This window comes from Hyperolius riggenbachi, chromosome 3 (assembly GCF_040937935.1).
Source record: "Hyperolius riggenbachi isolate aHypRig1 chromosome 3, aHypRig1.pri, whole genome shotgun sequence".
NCBI classification, from domain to species: Eukaryota; Metazoa; Chordata; class Amphibia; order Anura; family Hyperoliidae; genus Hyperolius; species Hyperolius riggenbachi.
In genome coordinates this window covers 283,125,690-283,149,990 of record NC_090648.1, presented here as the reverse complement: position 1 = coordinate 283,149,990, position 24,301 = coordinate 283,125,690, and the positions used below count along the sequence as shown (strand labels likewise).

Sequence of the window (24,301 nt, the reverse complement as noted above, 5' to 3'; positions counted from 1 at the left end):
TACAGCTTACTGACCACCCGAACGTACTTCCTGGTCAGGGATGACTGCCCCAGTGCTGCCTTGTGATGCGCATCCTTGTTTGTACAGCCCAAAGTGCTCTGCGCAGGCGCACTACTTAGTTGTGACACAACAACGTAGTGCGCCTGCGCAGAGCGCTCCCAGCCGCAGGGGTGTGCAAACAAGGACACGCATCCGTGGGCAGCGCCTGCGCAGTCAGCCCTGACCAGGAAGTAAGTTCAGGGGGTCAGTAGGCTGTACTGGAGGGGGATAGAGGAGAATTTTTAATTTTAATTTGCGTATAGGTATCCTTGAAAGGCTGATACATACGATCCAGTTTTAATGTCAGATTGTGAAAGGAATCGAATATCAGATCAGCACTGCACAAAATCAATCCCTTTCACTATCAGTAGATCGGCAGAAATTATCGATCAATCCGTCAATCTGATGGGAAATTGCATCATGTGCACCAAACATTGACCATCGAAACAGATTAGCGCGTTCCTTTCCAATAGGGCAGTAGAAAAAGAATTCACTGCCCATGAAACAGCACCTCCAATCATTTTGATCACATTGTTCATCAACCGCCTATCATCAAGTTGTTGACTACATAATAATAAGGAATGATTAACAAAATCAGCAAGTGCACCTACAAAATAACATTAGTGTTAACAAAGCTTTGCAAACTAATCCACTTCTACAGCTCAGAGAATGGAGAAAACTGTCAAAGAGCTAGTAAAGGAAAATGACCCCACATGATAAGGTGACTTAGCACATATTAGTCTAGTCTGTGTCTTGCTACTGCTGATACTAGTGCTGCTGCTGTGACTGTAGCAAAGACAAAGACAGTGAGCAGACAGTGTTCGGCTCCTATATGTGAGCACATTACCTGGCTGCCCTGCTTGCCTGTGAGCACGTTACCTGGCCCCGTCGGCACAAAGATCCTCATACTGTGGCTGTCGCTGACAAAGTGTAGTGACTGGATAGAGCTGCGCTGGGAATGTGAGAGTACATGGGCTGTACACAGTTTTGGAATGCTAGATTCTCCAGCCAGGGGCTGTGACCTGCAGCCATTTGTGTCTATGCAGCTGTGTGTCAGAAGAGGAGCAGACACTTCCAGTCTTCACTGAACACTCATTCATTAGACATACGTGCAGCACACAGAGTAAGCCATCAGAATACAAGCGCTGCATTGATACAATTGTAGCTGTCATTACCCCTGCTGCGGCTGCTAATAATTATTAGTGACAGCTTTCAGCCATGCTCCCCAGAGCTTTCACTAACTTTCTGACAGCTCCACTTACATGATGTTGCAGTCATTGCTTCTGCAGAACCGTCCGGGCTCTGGGAAGATTGATAAAAGTTTCGTCGTGTAGTAACAGGCACATTTCTAGCCTATGAAGCGAAGAGGGTCCCAGCAGTGCTCTTCCTGTAGCCGAGGATCCCCCTGTGCTTTGCAAAGCTCTCAGCTGCTCTGCCTTCTGCCAAAAACAGTTCTAGCAGGGAAAAAGTATCCTAGGCATGCGCAGAGCGGCTCCAGGACTCATTGTTGGTTCCTACAAGATATTTGATAACCTTAGCACACTGCTAGGAATAACTCACCCTGAATTCATCATTAGAAACTATTCTCACAGTATTATCTTCAGTTGAATGCATGGCAATACAGACACGATTTTCAGAAACTTCTAAACCTGTTTTAGAAATGTTATTAAAGTGTTAAAGGGAACCTGAACCGAGAAAAAGTATTTAAAATAAGCACATGATGTACCTGCAAATGAATATTGCACTCTAACCACCATCAGTTCCTCTCAGAAGCTCACCATTTTCTTCTTACAATTCCTTACAGTTCTGACAGAGCTGAAATATATTAGTCGCTGCCAGTTTAGAACTAAAAGGACAACTGATGTGCAAGGTAATGTCCGTGTTTCCCTATGGTGGGCAATATTACAGTTTAAAGGGGAACTGAAGAGAGAGGTATATGGAGGCTGTCATGTTTATTTCCTTTTAATCAATACCAGTTGCCTGGCAGCCCTGCTGGTCTATTTCTCTGCAGTAGTATCTGATTAAAACCAGAAACAAGCATGCAGCTAGTCTTGTCAGATCAGACTTATAAGTCTGAACCACTGAAACACCTGATCTGCTGCATGCTTGTTCAGGGGCTATGGCTAATAGTATTAGAGGCAGAGGATCAGCAGGGCTGCAAAGCAACTGGTATTGTCTAAAAGGAAATAAACATGACAGCCTCCATATACTTCTCTCTTCAGTTCCCCTTTAACAGTGTGCTGACCAGGAAGCTGTTATGGGGTAATGGTCATTGATCATATAGAGTTCCATTGATCACAGTGGACAAACAGGACGAAGGAGAGGAGAAAGAGAATAAGGAGTACACTACAAGGAGTACTACTACACTACTTATTTGATGTGTCTATGTTTGACTTTTAATTTTTTAGTTAAGGTTTGCTTTAAACATTTGTATTTAATGTTATCATAATGTTACTGATTTTACTTTTTGCTTACAATAAAAAAGAATGCTAGTGTAATTAAAACACATTTATCCTGTCAATCACAGCATTTAACCACTTCACCTCCAAGGATTTTCCCCCTTAAAAAAACAGAGCAATTTTCACCTGTCAGCGCTTTTTCCATCCATTCACCTATAACTTTATTACTACTTTTCACAACGAAACAATCTATATCTATCCTTTTTTGCCACCAATTAGGCTTTCTTTGACTGTACTTTTTGCTAAGAATTATTTTATTCTGTGTTTTAACAGGAAAAATAAGAAAAAAAATTGAAAAAACAATTATTTTTCAGTTGTTGGCCATTATAGTTTTAAAATAATACATATTACATGCTACCGAGCCCACCTTTTTGTGGCCCATTTGTCCCAGTTATTGCAACGTTTAAAAATGTTCCCTAGTACAATGTTTGATGCCAATGTAACGATTGTGGAACTTTCTCCGTGATCAGCGCACAACGCGTGCGCTGATACGGCGGAAATCCTCCACAAGCGTATATTTGCAGGCACCCAGCAAAAGGTGCTACGCACCCGTAGAGGGAAATTCCTGTCGGCAGATGGCGCTGGGGAGTGCAGAGGAACCAATCCTCTGTACCTCCACAAATGCCAGACAGGAATTGTACGAAGCGCAGAACGCAATCGCAAGAGAGGCGATTGCGAATGAGAACGAGCAAAGGGACAGATAGTATGTGTGTGCGCCAATCTAGTCGCCACCCCGCGACCGCGCACACACAACAGCAGATACGAAACAGAAACGCAACCGCAAGAAAGGCGATTGCCAGAAGTGACACAAGGCAGATCAGAACAGAATACGAGGATAGCAAAGGCACAGCAAATCATACAATGAGGAGATGCGGAAAATAACAAATGCTAGCTAACCGCGAACACCGCACTCATTCGCAACAGTGCACGCGGTTATGCGCGGTCTCCATGTGATAAGCACAATAGAGACAAGCACGCCTAACTAACCATCGACAGACAAACATAAAACAGAGGACGCGAACGCTTGCTTAACGGTTACCTCATCGAGCCTCCAGCAAGCGGTCGTAGCAGACAAGACAGACACACGAAAACAGGGACAAGCGAGAGATAGGATCCACAGCACTAGCGAAAAGTGGCTAGCGCGATCCAGGAAGACAGAACAGAAGGATCCACAGCGCTAGCGAAAAGTGGCTAGCGCGATCCCAGGAGACAGAACAGAAGGATCCACAGCGCTAGCGAAAAGTGGCTAGCGCGATCCCAGGAGACAGAACAGAAGGATCCACAGTGCTAGCGAAAAGTGGCTAGCGCGATCCCAGGAGACAGAACAGAAGGATTCACAGCGCTAGCAAAAGTGGCTAGCGCAATCCAAGTGCGACAGATCAGAAGAGATAGCTGGTAGCAACCGCTGTACCAGCTATACTCCAAGAACAGAGATCAGAACCATTTCCTGTCGACCACCACTGGGACAGGACAATAACGACAGAACAAACAAACAGATAAGCAATCCTAACTGCACTAAGGAAACCTGCCTAGTGCAGTTTTCCAGGAATTACTCTAAGCTGATCTTCAAACAAAGAGAATGGCTGACACTCTCCAGAGTGTTTCACAGGAAGACTCCTTATGACCAGCGAAGCATTGTGGGAAAGACATAGTACTTATAGTACACGCCTCCAATGAATGTGGCCAGGCAATTTGCATGACAACGTATGCAAATTCCTCTGCAAGCACAAGCTGCAAAACTGACAGAAGCTCTTCCTTCCAGAGTCCTGCAGCATGCAAACCCAAACAATGGTCAAAAAGCTGCCTGCCTGCACAGGCAGCCGAGCAGATCATCACAGTACCCCCCCCCCTCCAGGGTCGAATTCCAGACGACCCTCAAAACTGCTATTAGCAAAAGACTCCAACCGAAGACTCATGAAGGTCGGGACAGCCCGACAAGGTCCAATTCCAGAGTCAGTCCACCCGAAACCGACCTCATCGGAAACAGAAGCCACCGAAACATGCCCATCAGCACTACAAGTCTCAGCGTAACACCCATCAGGACTGTGGATACCAGAGAAGAAGCCATCGACACCCTCCAGACAATACCCACCACCTTCCAAGGAGCGTCCGAAAATACCAAACTTGCCACAATACCTGTTCGAAGTGTCCCTTACAACACAAAAGCCACCGGTGATCTTATCCAGGGTACCAAGCAAAATTTCTCTCGGAATCTCCCAGAACCTTTTGAAGCTCAACAGAGAGCCCAAGAGGGCAGAACAATCACCAGGCTCACATGGAGAATTAGCAAGAACCCCCATGGAACCAATGACAATTCCGGATTCAGAATTACGAGGACACCGATCAAGATCAAGACTTTCAGGGACCACTTCTGGACATGCAAGCAGGCAGGCTAAATCAGAACATGTCTCCACCAAGGAAAACAGAAGCCACCGAAACATGCCCATCAGCACTACAAGTCTCAGCGTAACACCCATCAGGACTGTGGATACCAGAGAAGAAGCCATCGACACCCTCCACACAATACCCACCACCTTCCAAGGAGCGTCCGAAAATACCAAACTTGCCACAATACCTGTTCGAAGTGTCCCTTACAACACAAAAGCCACCGGTGATCTTATCCAGGGTACCAAGCAAAATTTCTCCCGGAATCTCCCAGAACCTTTTGAAGCTCCACAGAGAGCCCAAGAGGGCAGAACAATCACCAGGCTCACATGGAGAATTACCAAGAACCCCCATGGAACCAATGACAATTCCGGATTCAGAATTACGAGGACACCCTTCAAGATCAAGACTTTCAGGGACCACTTCTGGACATGCAAGCAGGCAGGCTAAATCAGAACATGTCTCCACCAAGGAAGCATCTGAGTACGCTGGTAACCGAGGCACACTTGGGCTTTCTGGGTCACAGAGCACACTGGGGTACACCAGCACAGGAGAAACCTCAGGACATGTCGGGGAACTGCCAACCTCAGAGTCCGGCACGACCAGACCAAAACCAGGACCGGGCAGAAAATCATCACGAGTAGAGGTCACAGGTACTGGACTTTCAAAAGAAGACTCGATCTCAGGCTTAGAGATCTCAATGACTGTAATGGTATCTGACAGAAATTCATCATTGACTACCCATGACTGAAGCTCCACCAGAGCTGAAAAGGTAGCCAGCAAGGCAGCAATGCCCACGGAAGAGGGCAACACCTCAGAAGGACTTGGGGGGCAGGAGACATCTCCTACAAGTTCTGCACCCTTTGGGAGGAACTCGGAGACCTCCAGAACATCAAACAAGACCTCAGGAACATCATTTTCCAGGTTTTCTAAGAAGGATTCTGAACTATCCATGTTACAGGGCAAAACTGGAACTTTATTTTGTGGACAGGGCAGATGTCCCAGGAATGGTTCCACCATAACCTGAGACTGGATCTCATCATCATTAGGGGAATGTACAGGTATATTTACTGGAACACACACTGACTCCCTAACTTCATTCTCACTGTACCCAGAATTCTGTGTGGCAGTCAAACTAGCTTGTAACTCCAAAACTGCAGAAAAACAGGTGAGTATAGTGGCAATACCTAGACGAGCCTCTAGGGACACTGCAGGGGATTCTAAGCAAGGCCACATTGACTCATCCAGAGTACAGGGTGCAGAATCAGCACTTCCCTCAGAGCAAGAAAGGGGCTCACAAACGTCAGTGTGAAAGGAAAACATATTTTCATTCATGGTACAGGGCAGGTTCAGAGAAAACGTCTCTGAACAAGGCAAAGAAGGTTCAGCATCAGATTCGCAAAACCGAAGCGCTGTCTCACTCTTAGATTCGGCTAACAATGTCGAATCCGAGGAGTCAGAACGCAAAACCTGCGAATCAAAAATCACTTTAGGTTGTGAAACTGACGCTTCCATAGCGCAAACCTCCGCGATCTGCGGAGCAGACTGTAAGGTGTTCAGCACAGAAACACTGGAGCAACTGTCACCAGGCAACGGGCCCTTACAGGTGTGAACAGGGTGAGACAGAGACTCATTAGCAGAAGAAATAGCGACATCAACAGGATAAACTTTATTAGGCATATTAATTTTACTTTTGACGCTGCATAGTCGAGAAATTTTCCCCATAGCAGGGTCACAGACGGAAGATCTCAAAGATCTGTTTCTAAATGACAAAGGATCCCACACATCCTTGAGGAAACCGGCAGACTCATGCCGATCACAATCTGCAGGAACATCCGAGAAACAGGCATCAGATCGCACAGATTCAAACTGCACACTGTCAGGAGCGAATCCTTCAGGATTCGCACAGGAATCAACCACAGCGGCACACTCATTCATTTCAGATTGCACAAAGTCAAGACTCACATGCTTTACCCCAGAAAGGCAGGAACAATCATCCGACAACGATGTCTCTTTATTGGAATCAATTGGTTGGTGTGTGTGCAACTCATCCAAAATCGTCTGCCACACATAAATCACCAGATCCACATCATCCTTGTCACATTCATCGGAATCAATCAGAAGGTACATTGAATCGAGACAAGCATTCAAGACATTTTCGCTTTTTGCGATGTAAAAATCGCAAAAGGCTTTCCAATCAAAATCGAATTCTTCCAGCAAGGCCCCAACATCCCAGGAAGCAAATGGGGGTTCAAACAGGCCAGTATCCAGATAATCTCCATATGGGTGGAGTTCAGGAACAAGAACAGATTTTTTAACTGGTTTAATATATTGTGCGATCCTACCTATAGCAGGATCCACATAAGCTTTGGATTGGGGCAAAAAACCTGGAGATTGAGCAACATCATCATACACATCATTAGGGAGTGTTTTATTCCGATGCTTGCGTTTTTTAGTTTTTCTCCTTTTAGCCACTTTGCATGTCTGCTGTTTAAAACCTGAAGTGGCAACAGACACATTGCACTGATTGTCATACTGAAAAGTTTTGCATGGAAGGGAAAGATCAGCTGACTTATCAGCAGCTACACATTCAATCAGAGCAGGTGGTAAGCCAGGCAGTTTAAACCAGTGAGAGAATATCACTGCAAGCAACTGATACAGATTATCATTCCAAGAATTGATTTTTAGCACATCATATGCCCAGGTGAACAAATCGTCTTTTAAGAGCACATAGGCAAACAGAAGAGCCGATATGGACGGATCAGAAATCTGAAAGGTGGGATTCAGACAAAACCTCACACATTCAGAAAGAAATTCCGCCTTGGTCTCTGAATTTAGCCTTTTAAAGCTCTTAAAGACACAGGACCAAAACTCGACAAAATCGTACAAATCAGAAATTCCGTCTACATTGGGGTTTTGGGTTGGGCTGGTCATACTGTAACGATTGTGGAACTTTCTCCATGATCAGCGCACTGATACGGCGGAAATCCTCCACAAGCGTATATTTGCAGGCACCCAGCAAAAGGTGCTACGCACCCGTAGAGGGAAATTCCTGTCGGCAGATGGCGCTGGGGAGTGCAGAGAAACCAATCCTCTGTACCTCCACAAATGCCAGACAGGAATTGTACGAAGCGCAGAACGCAATCGCAAGATAGGCGATTGCGAATGAGAACGAGCAAAGGGACAGATAGTATGTGTGTGCGCCAATCTAGTCGCCACCCCGCGACCGCGCACACACAACAGCAGATACGAAACAGAAACGCAACCGCAAGAAAGGCGATTGCCAGAAGTGACACAAGGCAGATCAGAACAGAATACGAGGATAGCAAAGGCACAGCAAATCATACAAAGAGGAGATGCGGAAAATAACAAACGCTAGCTAACCGCGAACACCGCACTCATTCGCAACAGTGCACGCGGTTGTGCGCGGTCTCCACGTGATAAGCACAATAGAGACAAGCACGCCTAACTAACCATCGACAGACAAACATGAAACAGAGGACGCGAACGCTTGCTTAACGGTTACCTCACCGAGCCTCCAGCAAGCGGTCGTAGCAGACAAGACAGACACACGAAAACAGGGACAAGCGAAAGATAGGATCCACAGCACTAGCGAAAAGTGGCTAGCGTGATCCAGGAAGACAGAACAGAAGGATCCACAGCGCTAGCGAAAAGTGGCTAGCGCGATCCCAGGAGACAGAACAGAAGGATCCACAGCGCTAGCGAAAAGTGGATAGCGCGATCCCAGGAGACAGAACAGAAGGATCCACAGCGCTAGCGAAAAGTGGCTAGCGCGATCCCAGGAGACAGAACAGAAGGATCCACAGCGCTAGCGAAAAGTGGCTAGCGCGATCCCAGGAGACAGAACAGAAGGATCCACAGCGCTAGCGAAAGTGGCTAGCGCAATCCAAGTGCGACAGATCAGAAGAGATAGCTGGTAGCAACCGCTGCACCAGCTATACTCCAAGAACAGAGATCAGAACCATTTCCTGTCGACCACCGCTGGGACAGGACAATAGCGACAGAACAAACAAACAGATAAGCAATCCTAACTGCACTAAGGAAACCTGCCTAGTGCAGTTTTCCAGGAATTACTCTAAGCTGATCTTCAAACAAAGAGCATGGCTGACACTCTCCAGAGTGTTTCACAGGAAGACTCCTTATGACCAGCGAAGCATTGTGGGAAAGACATAGTACTTATAGTATACGCCTCCAATAAATGTGGCCAGGCAATTTGCATGACAACGTATGCAAATTCCTCTGCAAGCACAAGCTGCAAAACTGACAGAAGCTCTTCCTTCCAGAGTCCTGCAGCATGCAAACCCAAACAATGGTCAAAAAGCTGCCTGCCTGCACAGGCAGCCGAGCAGATCATCACAGCCAATATTTTATTTGGAATAAACATGCATTGTATCAGTTTTGCATCCATCACTAATTACAAGCTCTTAAATTATATTGTATAATTTTATATTTTTTTTTATTACAAAATTTTTTTGGGGGTAATGTGTGGGAGGTAAGGGATTCATTTTAAATGTAAAAAAATGTTAATGAAAAAAAATGTTTGTAGATGTAATTTTACTATTTGGCCACAAGATGTCCTCACGCATAACTTTCCTGTACTACGCAAACAGGAAGTAATGCGTGGACATGCAAGTATCAGTTCTTGTAAATGACGGCGTCATCTCATTGATGGCGGCAGTCATTCACACGGGGACTTAGATCAATGAATGGGAACTGTGTTCCCATTCATTGATCTCCCTACTAACGATCGGCGGCGAGAATGAGCATGGGAACGAGAGCGGGAGCGCATGTCGGCAAGGGACGTAGTAGATACATCCCTGTGCGGTGTTGTGGAATTTTGCAGGGACGTAGTTACTGGTCCCGGGGGAGTGGAAGTGGTTAACAATGTTGCAGCTAGTGTTGGGCGAACAGTGTTCGCCACTGTTCGGGTTCTGCAGAACATCACCCTGTTCGGGTGATGTTCGCGTTCGGCCGAACACCTGGTGGTGTTCGGCCAAACTGTTCGGGTTCGCCCGAACGGCTCATTGCCTGGCCGAACAGGGCCCCTGTTCGGCACGAACAGGGCCCTGTTCGCCCGAATACTGGCCCCCTATGGGGTCGCAGGCATAAGGGGGGAGCATGCCCCGATCGCGGGGGGGGTCGGAAATTCCCCCCACCCCCTCCGCTAGCGCTCCCCCCTCTGCCCGCTTCCCCATTCAAAAGTTAGGAAGTGAAACTGTACCTGTGCGGCCGGTAGTGGGTGACTGGCAGTGGGCGGCACTATGGAGAGACTGAGGAGGAGGAGGAGTCCGGAGAGTGACGCGTTGAGGGAGGCCGGGCAGTGGGCGGATCAGCAGTAGTACGGTACTACTGCTGATCCGCCCGCTGCCCGGCCTCCCTCAACGCGTCACTCTCCGGACTCCTCCTCCTCCTCAGTCTCTCCATAGTGCCGCCCACTGCCAGTCACCCACTACCGGCCGCACAGGTACAGTTTCACTTCCTAACTTTTGAATGGGGAAGCGGGCAGAGGGGGGAGCGCTAGCGGAGGGGGTGGGGGGAATTTCCGACCCCCCCCCGCGATCGGGGCATGCTCCCCCCTTATGCCTGCGACCCCATAGGGCCCCCAAAAGCGGGATGTTCGGGGAGTTCGGGGTTCGGCCCGAACATGCCGAACATTGCGGCCATGTTCGGCGAACTTTCCCGAACCCGAACATCCAGGTGTTCGCCCAACACTAGTTGCAGCTATTGGTGATTTTTTTTTTCCAAATTAAAGGTATATTTTCAGTTTTAAAAATGGGAAATAAGGAGGTTAATTGGTCATTTAATCTTGTAAGGGGCATGGTCTTGAGGCCTGTAAGGCCTGTACACACTGATGACTAATGTCACCCGTTGGGGATTGTGACTACACGCTGTTGTTATGCGGGAAGGTGGACAGGCAAGGGAGCTGCACAAACGTGACATCATGCAACGGGCAGGACAAGTGTGAAGGCAAAGTAATAGGTCCTCACGCAGCTACGTTGATCTGCCTAGCAGAGCCGCAATCACTTGTCGGGGTCCATGGTGCACACGTCGGATTATCAGCTGAGTTATTGCCCGCCTCAGTCGACTTTAATCATGCGTGTATGCGGCTTTAAAACTAGGGGTTATAAGAGAAGGCAAAACAATGGGCTATATAGCCACATGTTCAGCTCCCATTCTATCCCCTCTATTACGGTGCACCTCATACAAGCCACCTATAGGAAGGCATGTCCATTACAGTGTCCCTGTTATAGAATTCCCCTATTATGGTGGCCCCAACATTTATAGTGCTTCTATTGATTGTGTGCCTCATATAGACTGTCCTCCATATAGTCATTCATTTATAGTGTCTCCCATTCTAATGCCTTCAAATTACAATGCCCCACATATAGTGACCTCCTTTATATTTACTCCAATATATATTGCTTACTTTTTAGTTCCTGATATATACAGCCTCCAAAAAGTGCATCCCATGTGCCACCTGCAGATATTTGCAAGTGGAAGCAGTACTGACAGTATTATATCCACCTCTACAAGTTCCTGTGTTGTTGGTCACAGCGTTCTTATCCTAATGGTGGCCACTAATGATCCAATCTTTTTCATCCAATCCTACCATTTCTATGTAATATAAGGGAACTGCCAACATTATCCATCCAATATATTCACTCAATTTACCCTCATACTACATAGATTTGGTAAGATTGGATGAAAAAGATTGGATCATTAGTGGCCACCATTAGTCTTCCTGCACTAAATAGATTGATTCCCAGCTTTGTGATGTAATAATAATGGTATGCCTAGTACACACAATGAGATTTTCAGGCCGATTTCCTGCCAGATCGATTATTATCAACATGTCCAATCTGATTTCGATTGATTTCACTTCTATGGAAAATCGATTGGAAAATCAATCGAAATCAGATCGGACATTTTGACAATAATTGATCTGGTAGGAAATCTGCCTGAAAATCTCTACCCAATACAGTCCTATTTGCAAATCTCTGAAGGATGGGGGTAGCGGCCATCAGAAAGGCTTCCTTCTTTAATTCAGGACCAGAACAATTTGCTCCGCCCATTCATTTCTCATTAACCACTTGCCGACCGCCTACTTCATATTGGCGGCGGCAAAGTGGCAGCTCCAGGACCACGTAACGCAGATTGGCGTCAGGTCCTGGGGCACTCTCTGGCCGGGGATCGCGCGCTGGGATGCGCGCGCATCCACCGGCAATAGGCTCCGCCCACCCGCGACGTCAACCCGCCGGCCAATCGGAAGCGCCGGCGGGTTGTTAACCCCGCGATCGCCGCTACAAAGTGTATAATACACTTTGTAATGTATACAAAGTGTATTATACAGGCTGCCTCCTGCCCTGGTGGTCCCAGTGTCCGAGGGACCACCAGGGCAGGCTGCAGCCACCCTAGTCTGCACCCAAACACACTGATCTGCCCCCCCCTGCCCCCTGATCGCCCACAGTACCCCTCAGACCCCCCCCTGCCCACCCCCCAGACCACCATTTGCACACAATCACCCCCCTAATCACCCATCAATCACTCCCTGTCACTATCTGTCAACGCTATTTTTTTTTTAGTCCCTAAACTGCCCCCTGCTCCCTCCTGATCACCCCCCCACCCCTCAGATTCTCCCCAGACCCCCCCAGACCCTCCCCCCCCCCTGTGTACTGTATGCATCTATCCCCCCTGATCAACTGTCAATCACCTGTCAATCACCTGTCAATCACCTGTCAATCACCCGTCAATCACCCCCTGTCACTGCCACCCATCAATCAGCCCCTAACCTGCCCCTTGCGGGCAATCTGATCACCCACCCACACCAATAGATCGCCCGCAGATCCGACATCAGATCACCTCCCAAATCCATCGTTTACATCTATTCTCTCCTCTAAACACCCACTAATTACCCATCAATCACCCATCAATCACCCCCTATCACCACCTGTCACTGTTACCCATCAGATTAGACCCTTGCGGGCACCCAATCGCCCGCCCACACACTCAGATTGCCCTCAACCCCCCCCCCCCCTTATCGATTCGCCAGTGCATTATTTACATCCGTTCTTCCCTGTAATAACCCACTGATCACCTGTCAATCACCCCCTGTCACTGCCACCCATCAATCACCCCCTGTCACTGCCACCCATCAATCAGCCCCTAACCTGCCCCTTGCGGGCAATCTGATCACCCACCCACACCAATAGATCGCCCGCAGATCCGACATCAGATCACCTCCCAAATCCATCGTTTACATCTATTCTCTCCTCTAAACACCCACTAATTACCCATCAATCACCCCCTATCACCACCTGTCACTGTTACCCATCAGATTAGACCCTTGCGGGCACCCAATCGCCCGCCCACACGCTCAGATTGCCCTCAAACCCCCCCTTATCGATTCGCCAGTGCATTATTTACATCCGTTCTTCCCTGTAATAACCCACTGATCACCTGTCAATCACCCCCTGTCACTGCCACCCATCAATCACCCCCTGTCACTGCCACCCATCAATCAGCCCCTAACCTGCCCCTTGCGGGCAATCTGATCACCCACCCACACCAATAGATCGCCCGCAGATCCGACATCAGATCACCTCCCAAATCCATCGTTTACATCTATTCTCTCCTCTAAACACCCACTAATTACCCATCAATCACCCCCTATCACCACCTGTCACTGTTACCCATCAGATTAGACCCTTGCGGGCACCCAATCGCCCGCCCACACGCTCAGATTGCCCTCAAACCCCCCCTTATCGATTCGCCAGTGCATTATTTACATCCGTTCTTCCCTGTAATAACCCACTGATCACCTGTCAATCACCCCCTGTCACTGCCACCCATCAATCACCCCCTGTCACTGCCACCCATCAATCAGCCCCTAACCTGCCCCTTGCGGGCAATCTGATCACCCACCCACACCAATAGATCGCCCGCAGATCCGACATCAGATCACCTCCCAAATCCATCGTTTACATCTATTCTCTCCTCTAAACACCCACTAATTACCCATCAATCACCCCCTATCACCACCTGTCACTGTTACCCATCAGATTAGACCCTAATCTGCCCCTTGCGGGCACCCAATCACCCGCCCACACGCTCAGATCGCCCTCAGACCCCCCCCTTATCAATTCGCCAGTGCAATATTTACATCTGTTATTCCCTGTAATAACCCACTGATCACCTGTCAATCACCCATCAATCACCCCCTGTCACTGCCACCCATCAATCACCCCCTGTCACTGCCACCCATCAATCAGCCCCTAACCTGCCCCTTGCGGGCAATCTGATCACCCACCCACACCAATAGATCGCCCGCAGATCCGACATCAGATCACCTCCCAAGTGCAGTGTTTACATCTCTTCTCTCCTCTAAACACCCACTAATTACCCATCAATCACCCCCTATCACCACCTGTCACTGTTACCCATCAGATTAGACCCTAATCTGCCCCTTGCGGGCACCCAATCACCCGCCCACACCTCAGAACGCCCTCAGACCCCAGCCCTGATCACCTCGCTAGTGCATTGCTTGCATCTATTTCCCCCCTCTAATCACACCTTGAGACACCCATAAATCACCTCCTGTCACCCCCTAGCACACCTACCCATCAGATCAGGCCCTAATTTGCCCCGTGTGGGCTCCTGATCACTCGGCCAAACCCTCAGATCCCCCTCAGACCCCCTTCCGATCACCTCCCCAGTGCATTGATTGCATCTATTTTCCCCTCTAACCGCCCCCTGAGACACCCATCAATCACCTCCTGTCACCCCCCTAGCACTCCTATCCATCAGATCAGGCCCAATACATCCTGTCATCTAAGAGGCCACCCTGCTTATGACCGTTTCCACAAAATTTGCCCTCTCATAGACCACCTGTCATCAAAATTTGCAGATGCTTATACCCCTGAACAGTCATTTTGAGAAATTTGGTTTCCAGACTACTCACAGTTTTGGGCCCGTAAAATGCCAGGGCAGTATAGGAACCCCACAAGTGACCCCATTTTAGAAAGAAGACACCCCAAGGTATTCTGTTAGGTGTATGATGAGTTCATAGAAGATTTTATTTTTTGTCAAAAGTTAGCGGAAATTGGATTTTTATTGTTTTTTTCACAAAGTGTCATTTTCCGCTAACTTGTGACAAAAAAAAAATCTTCTATGAACTCACCATACCCCTAACGGAATACCTTGGGGTGTCTTCATTCTAAAATGGGGTCACTTGTGGGGTTCCTATACTGCCCTGGCATTTTAGGGGCCCTAAACCGTGAGGAGTAGTCTAGAATCCAAATGCCTCAAAATGACCTGTGAATAGGACGTTAGGCCCCTTAGCGCACCTAGGTTGCAAAAAAGTGTCACACATGTGGTATCGCCGTACTCAGAAGAAGTAGTATAATGTGTTTTGAGGTGTATTTTTATACATACCCATGCTGGGTGGGAGAAATCTCTCTGTAAATGGACAATTGTGTGTAAAAAAAATCAAATAATTGTCATTTACAGAGATATTTCTCCCACCTAGCATCTGTATGTGTAAAAATACACCCCAAAACACATTATACTACTTCTCCTGAGTACGGCGGTACCACATGTGTGGCACTTTCTTGCACCCTAAGTGCGCTAAGGGGCCCAAAGTCCAATGAGTACCTTTAGGATTTCACAGGTCATTTTGCGACATTTGGTTTCAAGACTACTCCTCACGGTTTAGGGCCCCTAAAATGCCAGGGCAGTATAGGAACCCCACAAATGACCCCATTTTAGAAAGAAGACACCCCAAGGTATTCCGTTAGGAGTATGGTGAGTTCATAGAAGATTTTATTTTTGTCACAAGTTAGCAGAAAATGACACTTTGTGAAAAAAAACAATTAAAATCAATTTCCGCTAACTTGTGACAAAAAAAAAAATCTTCTATGAACTCACCATCCTCCTAATGGAATACCTTGGGGTGTCTTCTTTCTAAAATGGGGTAATTTGTGGGATTCCTATACTGTCCTGGCATTTTAGGGGCCCTAAACCGTGAGGAGCAGTCTTGAAACGAAATTTCTCAAAATGACCTGTGAAATCCTAAAGGTACTCATTGGACTTTGGGCCCCTTAGCGCAGTTAGGGTGCAAAAAAGTGCCACACATGTGGTATCGCCGTACTCAGGAGAAGTAGTATAATGTGTTTTGGGGTGTATTTTTCCACATACCCATGCTGAGTGGGAGAAATATCTCTATAAATTGACAATTGTGTGTTAAAAAAAGAAAACAATTGTCATTTACGGAGATATTTCTCCCACCCAGCATGGGTATGTGTAAAAATACACCCCAAAACACATTATACTACTTCTCCTGAGTACGGCAATACCACATGTGTGGCACTTTTTTGCAGCCTAACTGCGCTAAGGGGCCCAAAGTCCAATGAGCATCTTTAGGCTTTACAGGGGTGCTTACAATTAGGCACCCCCCAAAATGCCAGGACAGTGAACACACCCCACAAATGACCCCATTTTGGAAAGTAGACACTTCAAGGTATTCAGAGAGTAGCATAGTGAGTCCGTGGCAGATTTCATTTTTTTTTGTCGCAAGTTAGAAGAAATGGAAACTTTTTTTTTTTTTTTTTTTGTTACAAAGTGTCATTTTCCGCTAACTTGTGACAAAAAATAAAATCTTCTATGAACTCACCATGCCTCTCACTGAATACTTTGGGATGTCTTCTTTCCAAAATGGGGTCATTTGGGGTGGATTTGTACTATCCTGGAATTTTAGCCCCTCATGAAACCTGACAGGTGCGCAGAAAAGTCAGAGATGCTTGAAAATGGGAAAATTCACTTTTGGCACCATAGTTTGTAAACGCTATAACTTTTACCCAATCCAATAAATATACACTGAATGGGTTTTTTTTTTATCAAAGACATGTAGCAGAATAACTTTCGCGCTCAAATGTATAGGAAATTTTACTTTATTTGAAAAATGTCAGCACAGAAAGTTAAAAAAGTCATTTTTTTGTCAAAATTCATGTCTTTTTTGATGAATATAATAAAAACTAAAACTCGCAGCAGCAATCAAATAGCACCGAAAGAAAGCTGTATTAGTGACAAGAAAAGGAGGTAGAATTCATTTAGGTGGTAGGTTGTATGACTGAGCAATAAACCGTGAAAGCTGCAGTGATCCGAATGGAAAAAAAGGCTCTGGTCCTTAAGGGGTTTTATGACTGCAGTCCTTAAGTGGTTAAAGGGACTCCGCGCAGTGCAGAAACTATGGGAAGACGCATATCATTTTAAAGCTCTCTTTCTCCTCTTTCCAATGATATATAAACCGCTGCCCTACGCCTTTTAGTTTTCAATCGCGAAAATAGAGAAAACTAAAAGGCGTAGGGCGACGATTTAGGTGTCGCCAGAAAGAGGAGAAAGAGAGCTTTAAAATGATATCCATCTTTCCATAGTTACATTGTATTACACAGGGCGACTTTTTCTAAAAGTCAGCAGCTCCATTCAGCAGAAAAAGTCGCCCTGTGTAATACAATGTAACTATGGAAAGATGGATATCATTTTAAAGCTCGCTTTCTCCTCTTTCTGCCGTCACCCTACGCCTTTTAGTTTTCTCTATTTTTTCGATCAAAATCACGGCCGCAGCAATTTCATTCGCAAAAATATTTATATATCATTGGAAAGAGGAGAAAGAGAGCTTTAAAATGATATGCATCTTTCCATAGTTTCTGCCCTGCTCGGAGTCTCTTTAACTTGCATAGACTAATAGCTACGCCCGTTGAGCAATAAGTGGATAATCCACTTAAAATCCCTGGGGAAAAATGAACACAGTCACATGTTAGCATACACCATGTTTATCAATAGCTGCTGACCTACGTTTAGAGCTCTGAGATTTAAAGTGAACCTTAAGCCAGAAAAAAAAATGAGTTTTACTCATCTGGGGCTTCTACCAGCCCCCTGCAGCAGTCCTGTGCCCTCGCAGCCACTCACTCATCCTCTGGTCCCCCGCTGCCAGCTAGTTTCGTTTTTGCGGACAGGCCCATCAGGACTGGCCATGCGTAGCTTTTTCCGCATTCCCTACTGTAATTAGCGCTATTGCGAGCCGCAACACGTACAAAAATACGCGTTGTCGCATTTCTATGTGTGCGTAATGCGGCAACGCGTATTTTTGTACGCGCTTCGGCCCGCAATAGCGCTAATTACAGTCGGGAATGCAGAAAAAGCTACGCGTGGCCAGTCCTGACGGGCCTGTCGGCAAAAACGAAACTGGCTGGCAGCGGGGGACCAGAGGATGAGTGAGTGACTGCGAGGGCACAGGACTGCCGCAGGGGGCTGGTAGAAGCCCCAGGTGAGTAAAACTCATTTTTTTTTCCTGGCTTAAGTGTCCCTTTAAGTGAAGTCTCAGATAACATACCGTAAATATATTATACATGGGCCAATATTTAGTTAGTTTGCAAATTAATAATGTCTATCCTCTTTTTTGTTGGAAAATCAATATAATGGCAGGTACAAAGGTGGTCAAAAACAGCCTCATCCTATCACTGACTCCTCAGTCTGATGCAGGGGTATTTATAGACTTTTTACTGCCTGTGGAGAGCTTTAAAACAATGCTCTTTCATTGGTGAGTTTCACTGTGTCTGTGAAGTTGTTAGCATTACTCTCCAGTCTTTTTCTGGTCCTGTCCCCCTTTGTAAGTAAGTTGCTAGCAAGAGAGAGGCAGAAGTAGAACTAATTCTTCAGTGCCTGCCAGGTCTCGCTCAGTGAACTTAGGGCCCTTTCACACGGGCATCTGGCAATAGTCAGCTGCTCTCCTGCTCTGGTTGGGCACTTGTTAGAGCCTGGTACTGGCGCTGTACAGATATAGCCTACCCCCCCCCCCCCCCCCATGGAGTGAGATCTGAGCGTGGGCGTAGCCATGCTCAGAATCGACATGTCCTGGTTCTCTGCCATCCAGTAACACCAGCGCTTGTCAACGCTTGACACGCGTGGTGTTATAACCGTTGCAATTCGGATACATTTTAATTGCTCCTGAATTGCACTGGGGGGGGGCGGCAGACAGGAAACAGAACTGCTTGGCAAACGTGCAGTTTAGCTGTTCATCTGAAAGGGGCTTTAGTTTTGAAGGAATGTAATGCCTGGTACACACCATGCAATCTCCTGTCAGATAGAAAGGTCGGAATGATAATTTCCAACAGGTCTGAGCTTCAATCATTTTCTTGAACACTTCTATACAATATAGATCAGAAAAAACAATACAGCATTCCCTGGCAGCAAAGTGAGCTCATAGTGGGCACTAATGAAACAATGTTACAGTAGAGTCTAAAGGTGCCAATACACTTACTCGATTTCCCGCCGATAGACAGCAGATTCGATCACTGTGATCTAATCTGCTGTGAAATCGATGCGCAAACGCTGACCAATCGACTGATTTCTGTTCGAAATCAATCGATCCCGTCGATCTGCCCACTAGGAAAATTTCGCTCGATCGCCGGCGGGTCGAGAGTGTGATAGCGGCGTTCGAATGTCCGACGACCGACACTAGTGGCAATATATTACCTGTTTCGCCGGCGCGTGTCCCCGCTGTCCCTTCTCCGCACTGGGCTCCGGCTGGCTTCACTTGCTTCCTGTAGGGGGAAGTTTAAACAGTAGAGCTCCCTCTACTATTTAAACTTCCCCCGACAGGAAGTAAAGTGAAGCTGAAGCCCAGAGCGGAGAAGAGACAGCGGAGACCGGGGACTCGCGCCGGCCGGATCAGGTAATGTGTGCAGGGGGCGGCGGCAGCTCCACAGATTGTGAATCGATTTCATAGTGAAATCGATTCAAAATCTGTTTGCAGTGTAGGCAGCCAATAGATCCCTCTTTGATCAGATTAGATCACAGAGGGATCTATCTGCTGGTTGATCTGGTGGCAATCGACCAGTGTATGACTGCCTTATCCGGCACTGACCGGGATCGGCTGTGGATCAGCGTGCTTTCTGGTTTCTAAAGACTCAATGTTAAAAATATGCCTAGCTAATACTGTACTTTACCCCACTCTATATACATACCATAAACTCTGTATTAAATGTTAAAATACAGTAAAATAAAATATATTAATCTCGAGGAGATGTGGAACCAAGTCTTTATTTCCGTATTTATTAGCACGCGGTAATCCTTGCCTGGCATCCGGCAAAGCAGGAAGTGACACTCAATTCCTGTTTGGCATTCGAGGACGTGCAGGGAAGCGTATTGTTAAAACACGCTTCTGCACATGTGCGACGCTGAAAACTGCAGTGGGTTTTTTAAAGACACGGGCATCGCCATAGACTTACATGACTTCCAGTCTGACGCAGATCACCGCAGGAGCCGCACGGTAACATAAGTATGAAAGCATGTTTGAGCACGTCCGCCGCAGCGTACCGCAACTTGGGAAGTGTGAACTCCCCCACAGACTTTCATTAGGCTGCGGTGGGGTGCGGTAAACTTACTGCACCACCTCAGTATGAAAGGCCCCTAAAGCACAGCAGGGTCCACTAGACAGCCTAAGAAGCTGACCTGCACCACTGTGAGTACTGCCGGCGATTTGTGCTGGTTGGATGAGTTCTGGGTAACTGGGTCTCTACTGTATTTAGCTTATTACAACATGAAAGGAAAAAGCTTAAGTGGAGTTTTATTCAGATTTACTTTATGATTAAGGCTGATATTGTTACAATTGTGAGCTCAAGACATACCATACTTAAAATTCCCATAACCCACATTTTTTTTCTGGTTAGCAGATATCAGTTATTAGATTCACACTTTAAAATATCCAGAGCAAAAAAATAATAAAAAATGAAGTTGCCATTTCGAAAAGTTATTGTTGATTTTTTTTTATATAACCTGTATGACTTCACACTGTGTCTGGACATATCATAATAGGAAAGCCTCTTCTGCTTGTCTAAGTTATATGATGCATATTTTCTATTTATAACCATTGCGATGAACAGAATTAAACTGCTTTTCCTGTGGAGCCTCATCCTGTGACAGTTTTTTACAGTATGAGTATTTTTCTGCAGACACTGAAATCCATTTCCTTCAGATTTATGCCGAATGGCTTTAGGAAGCTCCTATCACATTTTTGACAGTCATCAAATATTTGGTTAAAAATACAATGGGTGTAGCAGCAAAACAGTTCAGCTTGTATTCACGCAATTGGCATTTTAAAGGAACATTTGTGTGTTCATTTTCACATTAGAAATACAGCTAATACATGACTGGGCAGGGCCCATCCGGGCGGACTTTCCCGATTACCTGAAATAAAGCCGTGACACCCAATTGGAGTTTAAAGGCCACAGCTTTAATACAGATTTAACATAATACAATCTAGAAGAAAAACAAAAGACATTTTGATTAACATGCATTAACAATTAGAGAAACTTGTATAACCGCGCTCTGACAGGTCCCGTGACAATGCCCTCCCTCATCATAAGGGTCCATATGCCAACCACCGGCTTTCAATCCACATTTGATTTGCCACTGAACCTGCCAGTGACAACCATTAAACTTTATGCCACTGCACCTCCCCAGTGACAAGAATGGTGCCATTAACCCGTCGATGACCCACCCTAAAGCCACCCGGATTAATGACCCATGAAACCATTGCCATTACGTTCCTTCTTGGCACTCATGTATCATAACCAGCACTATGCACTCCTAGCATAAAATGCCTTATTTCATTCACTAAGCTCGGTGTGTACTTCTCGTTTCAATGTTATCCAGGCCGGCATTGTCATGGACCCGCCACGGCATTCGTCCCTGCCCCTTCAGGGACGAATGCCCGCCCTCAGCAAGAGCGCGGCTTCTTGGGCTTCTCTCAGCCCAAAAAAGAAAATATCATTCCCAGACCGCTTAGGTGAACCCCGTCCCGGTCAAAATGTCCCTCCCCGGCTCTCCAATAGCCTGTGCCGAATGGCTATGAACCGCCCCACCCCCCCCCCGTTTTGACTATGAACTTTGATACGGCTCTGTTGACTCTTTGTCTGGAACGGTTTAAGACTGTTTCCTAGACGGGTGGGCGCTAGTTGGATTTCTGGATCATTTCGGACCATATGATGGTTGTTCCCGGAAACTTCTGTCGGATGCTCCGCAGCAGTTCCTTTATCTCCAGCATTAGGAGATGCAATGGACTATTCCCCACATCGTTTCCCCCTATGTGTATTATGGTGATGTCGGGGTGGGCCTCTGTTTTTGCCAGCTGTGTGATCTTTTTTTTCAGCCTCTCTATCATTGCCCCCGGAAAACCAAACCGGTGTACCTTCAGATCCCCTCGTACCTGCCCTAGCGAGTGACCCCTTTCTTGCAGCCACGCCCGTCGTTCCGCCCGTGTTATGAATGAGTGTCCCATGATCCACACCCTACACTTCAGCTGACCTAAGATAGAAAGGGGACAGAGGTGAAAAGGAGGCAGAGACATGCATTAACAAGTTTTTTTGATATGTCATCGAGCGATACATGCATTGCTTATTCGGTAGGGGGTATGCCCGATCCCCCGCAGCTAGCGCTCTGCCGGGTGTGGAGCCTTCGTATCCCCCTTACTTTAGCTCTGCCAAGTGTGGTTATGCTTGCACCGTATGCCCTCCGCTCTGCAACCCGCCCCTGCAGCTATTGCTCTGCCAGGTTCAGGGGCATATGGGAGAGTAAAGAGTTGGCTGCGTGCCGCGGGTCGAACCCCTCTTGTCCTGCAGTTAATGCTCTGCCAGGCGTGGAGAGGTTTTTTTTTTTTTTGTAGTTGTTGTGACCCTAGCCCACTTCCTGCAGCTAGCGCTCTGCCAGGTGTGGGCGAACATACGTCTGAAACCTGCGAGACTCCCATCTTCCAATTTTTTTTATCCATTTCATCGGTCAAACCCCAGGGTGCGGCCTGTGTTGCTGCGCCAATACAAAAGGAGTGTGAGCCATACTCGGCCAGGTTGAGGCCTATGCTTACCAGCGCGTGGCGTAATAATGCCGTGAATTGAAATCTGGACATTGCCGACCCGTCCCTGTGTAGTAAGGGCCCCGACTGACTGCCTCTGTAGAGCACCAGATTCTTGTATGATCGCACCGGACAAGAGGCCTGCCCAGCTGTCTCCCTTAACCGTATGGTGACTCCCTTCGCTCCTTGATCTGTTTTAGATTTATTGATACGCACCCAGATAGCCCCTTGCGACAGATATATGTCCCGCATCTGCAGGCCCCCCTTTTCCTGTCTGAGGGCTTACTAACTCCCCCATGCGCAAGGCTCCATGGAAGGCCAACGTAAAAGGCCAGGTGGAAGAGGGCGAATTCGTACACGTCGCGGCAGATCCAAGTTAACGCCCTTAGTATCTCAACTAAATGATGGGTCGCTGCTTGTCTGACGTTGGCTTTGGGGAGTTCCGCTTAAAACCCTTGACCATCTGCCTTACTATGAAACCCTTTGTTTGGTCTGGCTCGCCCCTCAACTTGAACAGGAAGGCTAGGGCTGCTAATGCCTTATCGACCGCGGCGCCGGAGGGTGCGCTGTCACACAGGTTAACTAGGAAGTACGCTATGAGCTCCTCCCTGTCCTCCCCCCCCCCCCCCCCGTCTCGCGGCGCTAGTGCTCCTACCAGCTCTTCCCACCATCTCCATACACTTGAATAAGCGGCCCATGTGGCTGGTGCTAGGGAGTGCCTTACCCAACCCGCCACTCGTCCGAGACAATATTCCATAGCTGTGGTGGCATTATTGTCTGTGTCGCCTCTGCCTCTGGCGCCAGTTTCCGGAACCGCTCCAGCTGCAAACGAGAGAGTGCGTCAGCGACCCCGTTATCCACCCCTGGGATATGTACTGCCTTGAAGGCGATGTTATGCTGGAGGCAGAGTAAGACAAACTGTCGAATAAGGTTAACCACTGGCGGCGAGGATGTTGTCAGTTGGTTGACCGCGAAGACTACCGCCATATTGTCGGTTCTGAAAATCACTGAACTATTCGCTAGTTTCTCGTGCCAGACTGTCACCGCTACCACCAGTGGGAAAAATTCTAGGAATGCCAAGTTTCTTGTGAGTGGGGACTGGTGCCAGCTCTGTGGCCAGCTGTGGCTAACCCATGGGCCCCTGAAATAGGCCCCGAACCCGGAGGCCCCCGCTGCGTCCGTAAAAAGCTGAATGTCCTGATTACTGCACCAATCCTGGGGCCATAAGGTTCTGCCATTGTAGTTGGCAAGGAAAGTTTTCCACACCTGCAGGTCCTCCTGAGTGTGCCTTAAGAGCCTGATGTGATGGTGAGGTTTTTGTACCCCGGCTGTGGAAAGGGAGAGGCATCTGCAAAAAATCCTACCCATCGGCATAATCCTACAAGCAAAATTCAATTTCCCCAGTAAGGATTGTAGTTTCCGCAATGTTAGTTTTTTAACGGCTAGGGCCCTGTTAATGGTTGCCAGCAAGTCGGTCATCTTGTCCTGTGGG

At 47.3% G+C, this 24,301-nt stretch overlaps 1 protein-coding gene across 6 annotated transcripts in view; it reads right to left on the bottom strand.

Moving 5' to 3' along the window:
* TSPAN12 (tetraspanin 12) overlaps positions 1-24,301 on the bottom strand; it is a 310,496-nt gene that overhangs the window by 183,880 nt on the left and 102,315 nt on the right. For 2 of the 6 annotated variants that reach the window (XM_068276410.1, XM_068276415.1), the window contains exon 1: positions 1,302-1,475. The exons of 2 other annotated variants lie outside the window; for them this stretch is intronic. The gene's annotated coding sequence lies outside the window, so the exon portion shown is untranslated. Of the gene's footprint in view, positions 1-886; positions 990-1,301; positions 1,476-24,301 lie in introns of those variants that run through there. 2 more of the 6 variants (XM_068276414.1, XM_068276413.1) reach the window with 2 other exon arrangements.